Raw genomic sequence first — 12307 nt, 5'->3', positions numbered from 1 at the left:
AGATTTAGGCTAAAGTAGAAATAACAAAAAGTAGGAAATCATGAAGATTAAAGACTGAGAAAGGCATCTTATAGAAGGTAGGTTTTGAGGGAAGTCAAGAGTCAAAGATGAGGAGGAGGGAGAGAGTTTTAGCAACTACGAGGGACAACCAATGAAAGTGCCTACGGTTGAGAAGGAATGTCCTGTTTGAAGCACAATAAGGAAGCCTGTGTCACTGGATTGAGAATATGAGACTGGGGAATAAAGTGTAATATAATGAGAAAGGCTGGGAGAAGCCATGTAATGAAGGGCTTTGAACACCAAACTGAAGGTTTTATATTTAACCATAGAGGAATAGAGAGCTACTGAGTTTGTTGAATGGGGATAAGGTTAGACGCCATGGTTTGAGATGTGTTTTAGGAAGGCCGCTTTGGCAGCTGAGTGGAGAATGGATAGAATTTTTTTGGATAATAAAATACTTTTAATTAGAGATTAGTCACAAAAATTAAAGAAGCTATTTTTAAATAACTTACAATTTCATCCAGATTTGTCAGTTGCTTTATATTATGTTCACTTGTCTATCTTAAATGAAACTTAAGAGTTAAATTTTGTCAAATGTACTATTTGACTTCAATAGAAACTTTTTTGTTTGTTTGTTTTTTGTATTAAATAAATTTTAATAGGAAGAGAGACAAGTCATGGAGAATAGCCAGCAAACATGAGGTAATGAAAGTCTGGACCAAGGTGGTCACAATGTCAGAGGAGAGAGAGGACATGAGATATCTTAAAGGTAGAAATGATAAGGCTTAATAAGTGATTGAGAATAGGGGATGAGAGCATGAAGGTTTGCCTAGCTTGCAAACCTGAGTGACTTCAAGGGGAGAAAAAACCCTCCATTCATCTTGATTGAATCTTCCCTTTTAATAAAGAAATGCTCCTAGCCTATTTCCACAGCTAATATTTAAGAAAGCAACCTCTATGTAAAAAGGACCTGCCATCCCAGGTACTCTGTACTCCAACTCCCACCTATAAGCAGGTAAGCCCATGGCCCTGAGAACACCAGTATGCCCCAAACCACCAGCCTCTCTCACCCAGCTTAACCCCCTGGAGCCATCATCCAACCTTTGAAGAGTTAAGGCTTGGATTCCATCTGAAACTTTTTATATGTGTTCTCTCTTCTCTTAGGGTGGGAGCTCCTTGAGAGCAGGGGCTGTGTTATTTTTCTATTTATATCCCTAGCACTGAGCACAATGCTTCCAACACAGGAAACACCTAATACTTTTTCATGCATCAATTAAACAAAAACAAATGGTAAAATGACTGTATTGGGCAGGGTATCCAATATTCTACTCTAGTGTTCTCCTAGCTTTCTGCCATATGCCCTCCAGATCACAGAGCCTTGCTATCTATCCTGCTGCAACACTCTAAGGACCCTAAGACCTTTCAATCTTTTCCTGCAACTAATCCCTCCTCTGTGTATTGTGTCTCCCTGTTAAATATGAGCTCTTTGACAGTAAGAATTGTTGCTTTTTAAATTTTATTCCCAGCACTTAGCTCAGTGCTTGGAACATAGTAAGCACCAAATGCTTTTGTTCATTTATGTAGCTTAACTAGAGCATGTTAGTACTGGGATCAGCTTTTGGAACCTCCAGCACTTTCAGATGATTGATACTACTGGGTATCACAAATACAGTGCAACCCAATCATTTGTTCTTACTCAATTCTGGATCTAGCTTATGATTAACTTGTAGTGCTTTTAAGATTATATATATATATATATATATATATATATATACATATATATGTATGTATGTATGTGTATGTATATATGTGTATAAGTATATATGTATATATGTGTATTGACAGACTTATTCCATGGGTACCCATCCAGTTTCATGACATCTGGGCAATAGACATCTGTTTTCTAGTGTGTCTGATTAGTTCTTTCATTTTACTGTAGCTTCATGGCATTCTGGGACTTGATATAATTATTGTATTAGCAGCTGTGACTAGGAGCATTTGTAGAACCTCATTTTGAATAGGAAACCTTTTGTTTAGGACCAAATGAAGGTCACAGGATGATAGATTTGTAGTCAAAATCCATCCCGCATCCATCCCTCAGGGTCAGTCCAGCTTTTTCATTTTATGAATGAGGAAACCTGAGGCCCAAAGAAGTAAAGTTACTTGCCTAAGGCTACCCAGCAGTGAATAGCAAAACTAGGATTCACAGCCAGGACTTCTGAGTCCAGATCTAATACTCTTTTCACAACATATGTTTCATGGTGCTGGTGAAAAAGATCTATTTCAGTAAAATCCTTTCAGGATATTTGGGCTTTCTAACAGAAAGGTCATTTCTTGTACTCCATCTATCAGTACTTTTCAAATGATTCCTGTCTGTTCTTTATACATGTACCATTACCTACCCTGGCCTTCATTGCTTGGTAACCAGACAGGTTCCAATTTCACTTCTCCTTCAGGGTTCTCCTATACTCAGCAGGGAATATTGACTCCAAGGTCAATTGGCTGAAACTCCCAGGTCCTTTGTGTGTTATAACATTTAAATTAGTTCCTTTACTAAAAGTATTATATTTTAGAGGTTTATTAAAGATTATTAGAAATCAAGGATAAAGAAAATATAAAATAAGAAAGCACGTGCCTAGGGCACATAGCCCATTCACAGCCACTTACATCTTGCCTGCATGTGCTTAGAAGTGGAAGAAGAGAGACCCAAAGTAGGCAGAGAGTTAGTTTAAATACAAATTTTGTTCTCGGCCCAGGTGAGGACTCAGGTGAGATTATAGGAAATTCTGGGAACCACCAAGAACTTCTGGGGATTGAAGTCTGGGGTTCAAATCTCCACTTTTACATTGTGTGTCATTGCGGGCATACAAAACTAAGAAGGGCAAATGGAACAGAACAGAAACAAGCACCCCAAGCCCATTTCTAAAAGCAGAGGTAAAAGAAAGGGAAAACAAGGGAGTAAAGTACCTTCCCTCTGACAGGCTGTGGGGCCCGCTATGGGGGGTGTGTGTGTAAATTGTATTCTTCACCAGAAGAAGCAGGAAGGAAAAATCTGAGCTTGAAAAAATGACTCTCAGTTTGGCTGGCCAATCAAAATTGGCTCTCAGGGAGCCTCCTTATTAGATTTTGGGCATTTCCCCTTATAAACATTTGACAAATTTGACAGGTCCTCTTTAATTATAGTTTCTTTTCCTGTTCTATCCCAAACTACATCAAATAGGTTAAACTCAATCACAATCACAAAAGAACATTTCATAGGTCTCAAAACTCAAGATTGATTATGTTTGAATTATGTGGGAATCACTAAAAAATTGAAACTAATCCTACTTTGGGTTCCATATGCTAGGATGCAAAACTGAGGCTTAGAAAGGTCAGATAGTGAGTTTCTGAGGCAGGACTTAGGTCTCCCTGACTCCAAACCCAAAACTTTATTCACTGTGCCATTTCATGTTTTTTTTCCTGATGGGACATAAACTCCTTAAGGTCTGGAGTTATTTCATATTTGCCTCTTTATATCTAGTATGTGGCACAATACTACTTTGTATGTAGTAATTGCTTGATAAATATTTGTTCAATTGATTTATTATTAGAATTTCTGCATATTGATTTTGCAGTAACCTAAGATGTCTCTAGTTACCCTAAGGAAACTGTAAAATTTATGTATCTGTTTGAATACTCAAGTGAAATTATATTCTCATGAAGGTGGACATTCTTTCCAGTGATAAAAATTATTTCCCATCCAAGCACCTGTGCAACCCTTGTAAAGGTTTTCTACAGGATGTTCACTCTAAGCTAAGGGCTCTCTTCAGTTCCTTCCAACCTTAGGAAGACACTGGTGGAGTACATTGAGTTGTATCCCCACTGGGTATCTTTGACTTTTGCCATTTTCTCTCCTTGCAACCTCCTCCCCTCAGCCTGCCTTCTCTTTGTATTATACATTTTCCTGATGATTTTGTTTACTGTGGTTCTTGTTTGTAGTTGATAGTATTCAAGATTTAAAGGTAGATCTGTCACAGCCTGCTCATCCCCATCCTCCATGTAGTGCCCCCTCTGATTGATACTAATTTTTTATTTTTTAGGGATTGTAATCTTCCATGACATATAGTCATACAAAAACACTAGTAAAATATTGATATTTTAAAAGATGAAACCTTTTTTCAGGAAGAAATTTGGGACCATTAAAGGAGCTTTACAGTTTCCTGAAGGCCATCAAACTTGTTCTCCTGTTTCATTATGGGCTTACTTCATTTTCCATTTACAATGTCTGTAAATAGTATTTGCCCTTATAGAGCTTACAATCTAATAGAGGAAGTCAACACACATATGGGGAACTAGACAAGGGAGTGGGGAAGGAGACTCATCTATTAGGACCCTAGGGCCAGAATTCCAAGTTCTAGTGGGAGTTTTTTTTTAAGCCATATTTTTAACCTGGAATCAATGGGTCCATGAACTTGGATGAGAAAAAAATACACCTTCATGTTCAATAACCTTTAGTTTCATTTTTTATTATATTTTATGTATTTTGAAATATTCTAAGAAGGGATTCCTTGGTCTTCACCAAAAAGAAACCTTGCTTTTAACTTAATACCCCCTGGTTCCCTTTATCTTTTCCTTACAGAAATGTTCTTTTTATATTCCTCTACAAAGTGGATACAAGGTGAGTTTGGAGGTTTGAGGGTACTAGAAACTAGAGAGATAATATTTGATTTGAACTTTAAAGCAACTTGAGATTCTAAGAACTGTTGGTGAATGGAGGGGGGGGGGTCAGTGTGTGCAAAGGCATATGGAGACAGGAAATGGAATGCTGTGTATGAAGAACAGTAATAAGGTCAGTTTGAACAGACCAAAGGATTCATGAAGGAAAATAATAAATAATAAGATTGGAAAGGTATATTAGACTCAAGTGTAAAGGGTCTTAAAAGCTAAACAAAGTAGTTTTTATTTGATCCTAGGGGCATTGAATATTAGATTTTTAAGAACTCTTTCAATTATCTTTTTTTTTATACACTTGCTTTCTGTCTTAGTAAGGATTCTAATATAGAATGGCAATGGCTGGTCAAATAGGGTTAAGTGACTTGCCCAGGGTCACATAGCTAGAAAGTATCTGAGGTCAGTCTTGAACCCAGGTTCTCTTGACTCCAGGCTTAACCTTCTATCCACTATGCCATGGAGGTGCCGCCCGCATCTTATTAAGGAATAGTCTTGAAATTTTAGAAGTGTGTTGAGCCATATGCCAAGCATACATGACAATAAAAATTTTATACATTTGCAAGTTTTGAGTAACAAAATTCAAATGTTCACTCATTTGTTTCTCCATTATCTATTCCCACATAGAAAAATAGCCAATTCTGAAAGTATTTGAGTCTAATGTATAGTTAATGCAAAATATATAATGATTGATCTGTTAATATTTACTATTAGAGATATATAGAAAACATTTCATTTGTAAATCTTTTTCTATTGAAATACTTAATTTGCCTATATGAAAATAAACTCAAAAGAGAAAAACTACCATGAGAGAGTAATGGTAATTCAAGAGTGTAGAAAACACATAGCTTTTTAATTTGTGGTATGAACATTATTTTAAAGAGATTTATAGGTAGGGAATCAATTGATATAATTTCTAGTAGTTTGGACTGTACCTCAAAAAGTTTTTTTAATTATTTTCTCAAAAATTGATTTTGGGAAAACAATATCCAAAAATCATGCTTTTTTAGGAACAATAGAGACCTGACCATTTTAGGAGATTCAAAATAAGTATGGGCTCTTCCAATTTTATTTTCCAGTTGTGTTTGTAAACAAAGATAAACTAATGTGTAGAGTTCTGAGCACTATCAGTTTATTCATAGAGTGCAATAACACTTGAGACCTAGAGGAGGGGAGGCAAATCATTTTTATAAGTCTAGAATAAATGACAGAACTTGATAAATAGGAAAACATACTGATTATAGAACTGATAGTGTCATGGGGCAGTGATGATATGGCTAGATGGAAGTTGGAAATGTGGGATTAGGAAACACTCTTTCTGATTGCTGAGGGATATTGATCAGTTGAATACCTTTAGCTTTAAAGTTTGTTGGTAGAATAGCAATTAACAGATGTCTTGGTACCTATTCTCCATCCTGCAAGACTTGTTAGTCAGATAACAGATGTCAAGTGACTTATAGGAAAAATTGAACTTTTAAATGTTAACTCAGAATTGAAGACTGAAATTTTAAACCTATGAACTTCTGAATTTAGTTCAGAAACAAAGAGGCATGGTATGGACAGTTATACAAAATAGAGAAAAGATTTATTGCAGAATAAAATAAATTTTTAAAATAGTGAAAAAATTTTAATTTTTTTTTAATTCCCCCCTTTGATTCTTGGGAGACCCATATATCTGCTGTCTTACTTAACCTACTTAAAGTTACAAATCAAGGTATAGGGAAAATCATGTATGCTTGTCACCCCCTAATGTTTAGTAAAGCTGAATTAATGATTAATTTAAAAATGCTGCAAAAAAGGTGCTAGTATTTCTGCTTTTTCTAATGTTGTAACTCTAATATATGGGAATGGGAACTAAAATTTTTTTATCCCAGATACTCTACTTTAATGGAACTAATTTGAGAGAGGATGACCCCAAAACCATCAGATTAATCTTTTAATAATTTACTCTCTGACCACCTGTGACCAACACATTGACAAACTGTTGGGGGCAATTCTCTGATAAGTAGGCCTTAAAGAAACAGTGAACATTCATAGTCTCTTTTCCTAGTAACCCATTTCTATTGTACATTTCATCATCACATCATATTGTAAGACTTGGATGTCTCATGCAGTCATCTGAAGTTTCTGAAAACATCTCCTCTTGGGCATTCTGGAATGGGTTTGTTCCCAGAGCACCTTTGAAGGAAGAGGCTTCCCCTAGAAGATTTGCTTCTCTGGTCCAGGTTACTTGTTGAGATTCTTAAGATATTTCTGCTATAATGTCTTGCAAAACAGATCTCAATACAATTTAATACACCCTTCTAAATTTGGCTTTTCATTAACCAACTCAAGCATTAGAAGCCCATAATTCACATAAAACTTGAGAGGATTTAAGTTTTTACATATCACCTGCTGTTACCTAAACCTTGTACCTGATGTGGACACTGCTATCAACAGGCTAATGGGAGAATTCTAAAAAGAAACACATGAAGGACTGACTTGTAGGGTGAGTCCCTTTGTTAAAAATTAATATTTACCAGAGTAGGTAGGTGGCTCAGTAGATAGAGAGCCAGAACTGGAGATGGAAAGATCCTGGTCTCAGACAATTCCTAGCTGTGTGAGGACCCTGGGCAATTAAGTCACTTAACCCCAATTGCCTAGCCCATACCATTCTTCTGCCTTAGAACCAATTAGTATCTATTCCAATACAGAAGGTAAAGATTTAAAAAAATAGATTAATATTTAACAGAGGTTGACATGTAAGATATGGTACATAAAAAGAAAACCTTTAGTTTAAAATTAATCACCCTGCCTTACTTATCTATCTTTGGTGAATATTAATTTTTACCAGAAGGACTTATCTTACTCATAAATCTTCTATTCCATTCAATTTTGAAATAAAAGAAAAACAATTTTACATTACATATTTATCTTATATCTTTACCTGATTTTCCCCTTGGGAGGATAGTATTACTATAGCAGCTTGAAAGAAAATGCACTCTCATCTATCACAATTCTTATGGGGATGATAAACTAAAAAACTCTGTTTATTTGGTTAGGGAATTGATGTTCTTTATGGGCATCTGTATTTTAAATATGAGCTCAGATGTTTTATTGGCCACCTACTCTAACAGAGAAATTTGCTATTAAAAGGAAAAAAAGGAGGGATATAGGTAGCATGGAGAAAATATTTTCCTAATTCAGTCTGACTTCAGGCATAGCTAATAATATAGGAAAGCATCATATTATTCATAAAGTATGGAATAGTGCTTAGGATTGACTAAATGCAAAATTTTCTTATTTAGGAAACTGAGTCAAGGGATTCTAACTTAATCTATGCTAAGATCATCCCCTCAACCTTTCCCAGGGACAACTATCCACTTACAGTGGTTGCCAGACTGCAGTACATGGCATTTTCTTAAACACATTAGCCATTTTGGTGATTTCAGATTTTTGTAACTGGAATCAGAACTTGAACCAATGACAAGTTACAATCCAATAAAAATTTTTACCTAAAATAGCAAAATTTTAAGAGTAATAGGATAGCTGATTCCATTTATAGATATAGTTTCATAAGGGTTGTGTGATGGTTCAGGTAAGTAAATGTCCTTTAAATTTTTTTCGCCATGGCAGGTAATATTCAGCAATTTTACAATTTTCAATCAGTAAGCAGAGTTGATAATTTTTGCAGCCAAGGGCAACCTGAAGAGATTCATGTAATATAGTTTTAACAAGATATTTCTGTTTAAGTATCAGAAATCTATAGGTGACAAAATCCCAAAACAAGATTAGATAATAGCAGTATAGGCAAAAGTACTTCCATATCATCCTTTAGAGAAAACCATTCATTCTATCACAATCCTTATGATTGTTTTTTTAGTTTTTTAGTTTTTAGTTCACAATCCTTATAATTTTGAAAAACCATTAGTGCAAACCACATTTCATTGAAGATACAGCCAGCATACCAAAAAGGTGGCACATAAATGGAATGATCCTGGGAAGAGAATATTACTACTTATTCCTTTAGTCTGGGATATAGAGGTGACAAAGAATGATGTTAAGTTCTAACTAATTATCTTAATAGAAAGATATACTTTGTTGAAATGAAGACAAATGAACCACACGTTAAAATTAATGGGAAATACATATACGGCATTCACAACAATTGTTAGGTCAGCTCAAAGTATATTGGACTAAATTATTATGTTATGAATCATTGTTGTTGAATTTTCTCTCCCTGCTATTCTAGGTGGAGGGCTAGTAGGGAATTGGGAGTTTTGACCCAGGCAAAAGACTTTAAGGAGTTTACTCTCATTCTAACTAGTTGTGACCCCACTTTCTCAAATTGCAGTCTTTAAGAGTTTTAATAAGGGCTACTATGACTAAGTTGTATCATTGAGTCCAGGGAATATAAAGAGATTAAATACAGAGATTCCCAGTTTACATGATATAAGAAAACACCTATACTTGATCAATGACACATGTAAAACCTAGTGGAATTGCTTGTTGGCTATGGGAAGGGTGGAAGGAGGGGAGAGAAAGAACATGAATCATGTAACCATGGAAAAGTTTTCTAAATTAATCAATTAAATACAAAATATAGGAAAAAACCAATGGTAATATTATTTACTTACATCTAAAGCATAGTTTATAATTATCTAGAATGAAGTAATTCCAATAGCCAACATTTATATAATGCTATATGGGCAAGGCATTCTCCTTAGCACTTCATAATCACTATTTTATTTGGTCCTTTCAACAACCCTGGATGTAGGCACTATTTTTATCCATCTTACTGTTGTGAATAAATATTAATTTTGGAGACTTTATACTACATATATGTATACATATACACACATACATACACATACTAAATTTATAAGTATTTGTTAGTAAAGAGAAAGAAAGAAATAAGGTTTCTAGCCTTTCTAGCTTAAAGTAAGATCAGGTCTTAGATTCCAGCCTGGTGTGTTCCCCTCCATGCCACTGCTTGCCAGAAATGGTAGAAATGGTAGTAAGAGCCACTGGGAGGGCTCAGAATGATAGAGAGAGCAGACCAGGGAGCTAAGCTAGAGACAAGTCAAGAGCCCTGAGAGCTTTTGCTGATGGTTTTTCTCTGAGATCCTCCCCCAGATCCTTCAATTGGCACATAGCTCCCATACATCACATTACCGTGATCTCCTTGACCTCAGGGACTTTTGCCAATCAAGAATCTGGCCTGCCCTGCCAGCAGTCCAGACATGTGACTCCCATAGTGAGTGTTTCCAGAATTGGAGTAGGTTGGAGGTCCCCCAGATATTTAATTCACACATTGCAGATTAGCAAACCCAGATAAACAGAGGTGAAATAATGTGCCTAAGGGCACAGCAATAATAAATTTCTTGATGGTAAATAGCCATTGAGGTTTATAGTGTTATAATTTACCACAATTATCAGAACAGTGGGGGCAGGGGAACACATCTCACTTTAAATTAGTTTTAAGATAAACCTTAATCAATTAAAATCACCTCTCATTTTATAACCATGAATGATACCATTTAAAATCTCAGTTTATACGGGGCCATTAAATACTAGCAGTTTTAAACCTAGAAACCTATTGTTAACAATTTGACTTCTTTTCAAAGATTCATACTGACATTTTCCACATTTCTATAAACCTTTAAAAAAATTCTTATGTCAAAAACTTGAGTCTTTTCCTTCCTGTTCTTAACGTAGCCTTACTATTTACTTTAAGGTGATTTTATTCACCCAGAGGCATTATTTTGTCATTTTCTGCAGTATTAACCCATGAGAAGTGGAGTTTTTTTAATTGCTAAAAGAAAAAATTTTCTCATCTGATTTCCCAATCATATCCTAGATTATCAATGCAATTAATTTGTCAAACTTTTCATTTTCATTACTTATCAATTATTTTTAGAATTAATCTTGATCAATAACATTCAGTGTCAGCTGATTCATATAGTTAAAACAATATTGTGCTTCAGGTCTGAGTTATATAATTTTATCTTAGTTAAGTCAGTTGACTAATAAAATTCTGATATAAGGTGTTTATACTGGTCTTTATGGGTTTAAGGAAAATCAGAAGATCAACAGTAAGTGTAAAGTGCTAGTATAATACACAGCATGAGAGATGCTAAAAGTGCATGCTAGCTTTTAAAATAGATTAACCTCTTTTGGCCTAACATAATTAATACTTTCCAAGTTTAAGTAAAACATTTTATTCAGATAAATTTTAAAAATATTCACTGTGGTTTCAACAACATATTAAGTGGCCAGTTTACTGAGGACTAGAGAGAAACATTGCTTAAGTAAAGCACTTCATTTAACTTCTATTTAATAAGTTATTTCCCTTAGATGTCCTTAGTACATTTTAAAACATGATTTTTGAAAAATTTGCTTTCATATGTATAAAAAAGCTCTCCATTTGAAATGAATATATCTTTAGATCTTTGTGTCTGATTTACTTAAACAATTAAATTCACAAACATTCTTACAAATGTAAGTTTACTTACCTTTAAGTCGACCATAAGTCTTTTTCTTTTTAGGGCAGGAATTCATTAAGGCCAGATAAATTTAAGCTGCCAACTGTTCCTGAAAATTCACTGATACTCAAGAGCTATTTGGAGTTTCAGTCCTTTTTTCTGAGGCTTGCAAACAGGTTCAATTCCCCTTTTTTCTCTTCCCTCTTTAAAACAATAAATTTGTCACTCTCTGAGGAAAGAGTGATTAAAAGCTGATTCACTTTTTAGTTTTCAGAATCTTGATAGAATTTTCTCTGTAGATTCAATATTCCCCTCCTTTCTTTAAAATACCCAGATAATCTGTAATTTCCATATTGAGTTATTTTCAATTCTTAACACATTTCTTGTTTTGTGGTTTTAGTTTTATAGTGATAGCATATATTTTAAAATATTAATTCTTGACATTCTAAATTCTTGATTGCAGTCAAGGCCAATATAGAGAAATATTGATCTAAGTATATTTTAATGACAAAAAAGTTTTTAAACATATTGCTTTATGTCAAATATTGGATGGCAATATGTTTTTAGGTTGAAAACCACTCAAAAGCAATCATTTATATCTAATATTTTCCAAGACTAGTTTTATCTTTGGGGCAAATCTTATTCTTCAAATCCTTCTTTGTATTAGATCTATTCTACAAATATAGCTACCTCTTTTTAAAAAATTATAATTCATTCTTTCAGACAGTAGAAATATCTAGTGTAGGCCCTAGGCTTAGATTTCTATCTTTTTCCTTATTTTTTCCTTATCTTTTACCTTATAGACAGGCAGGACTATATCTCTTAGCTCATTAATTCCTTTTCTCCTGTATCTTGGGCAATTGTTTAAAAAAATTCTTGCTAGTTTTTGGTTGAGACTGGTTGAGAAAAGCTAAATTAACAATTTGAGTGTCGTGGATTACTCGAATTTATACCTGCTTGTTTAATGCTTCTTTGTACAAACTGTGGGGAATAAAAAGCAGTTAAGTTCATCTGGAAATTGAAAAATACTCCAAATTCTGAGACAGACTGCACTCGTGGCCATAATTTATAAAATTTAGTATAATAACCCAATTAAATAGGGATTTATAATTTCTAATATTTAAAATCAATTTTAC

At 34.4% G+C, this 12307-nt stretch overlaps 2 protein-coding genes across 8 annotated transcripts in view; one reads left to right on the top strand and one right to left on the bottom strand.

Annotated features, from left to right (window-relative positions):
• The window catches only part of ZFYVE28 (zinc finger FYVE-type containing 28), a 267258-nt gene that overhangs the window by 14471 nt on the left and 240480 nt on the right, over positions 1 to 12307 (top strand). The gene's annotated exons all lie outside the window — the stretch shown is intronic.
• LOC103104642 (uncharacterized) overlaps positions 1 to 12307 on the bottom strand; it is a 28710-nt gene that overhangs the window by 14652 nt on the left and 1751 nt on the right. For both annotated transcript variants that reach the window (XR_469267.3, XM_056803663.1), the window contains exon 2: positions 11202 to 11400. The gene's annotated coding sequence lies outside the window, so the exon portion shown is untranslated. The remainder of the gene's footprint in view (positions 1 to 11201; positions 11401 to 12307) is intronic.

The sequence above is a fragment of the Monodelphis domestica genome, chromosome 6 (assembly GCF_027887165.1).
Source record: "Monodelphis domestica isolate mMonDom1 chromosome 6, mMonDom1.pri, whole genome shotgun sequence".
Taxonomy (NCBI): domain Eukaryota; kingdom Metazoa; phylum Chordata; class Mammalia; order Didelphimorphia; family Didelphidae; genus Monodelphis; species Monodelphis domestica.
The sequence above is the reverse complement of the archived record's forward strand: the minus strand, read 5'-3'. Positions and strand labels throughout refer to the sequence as shown.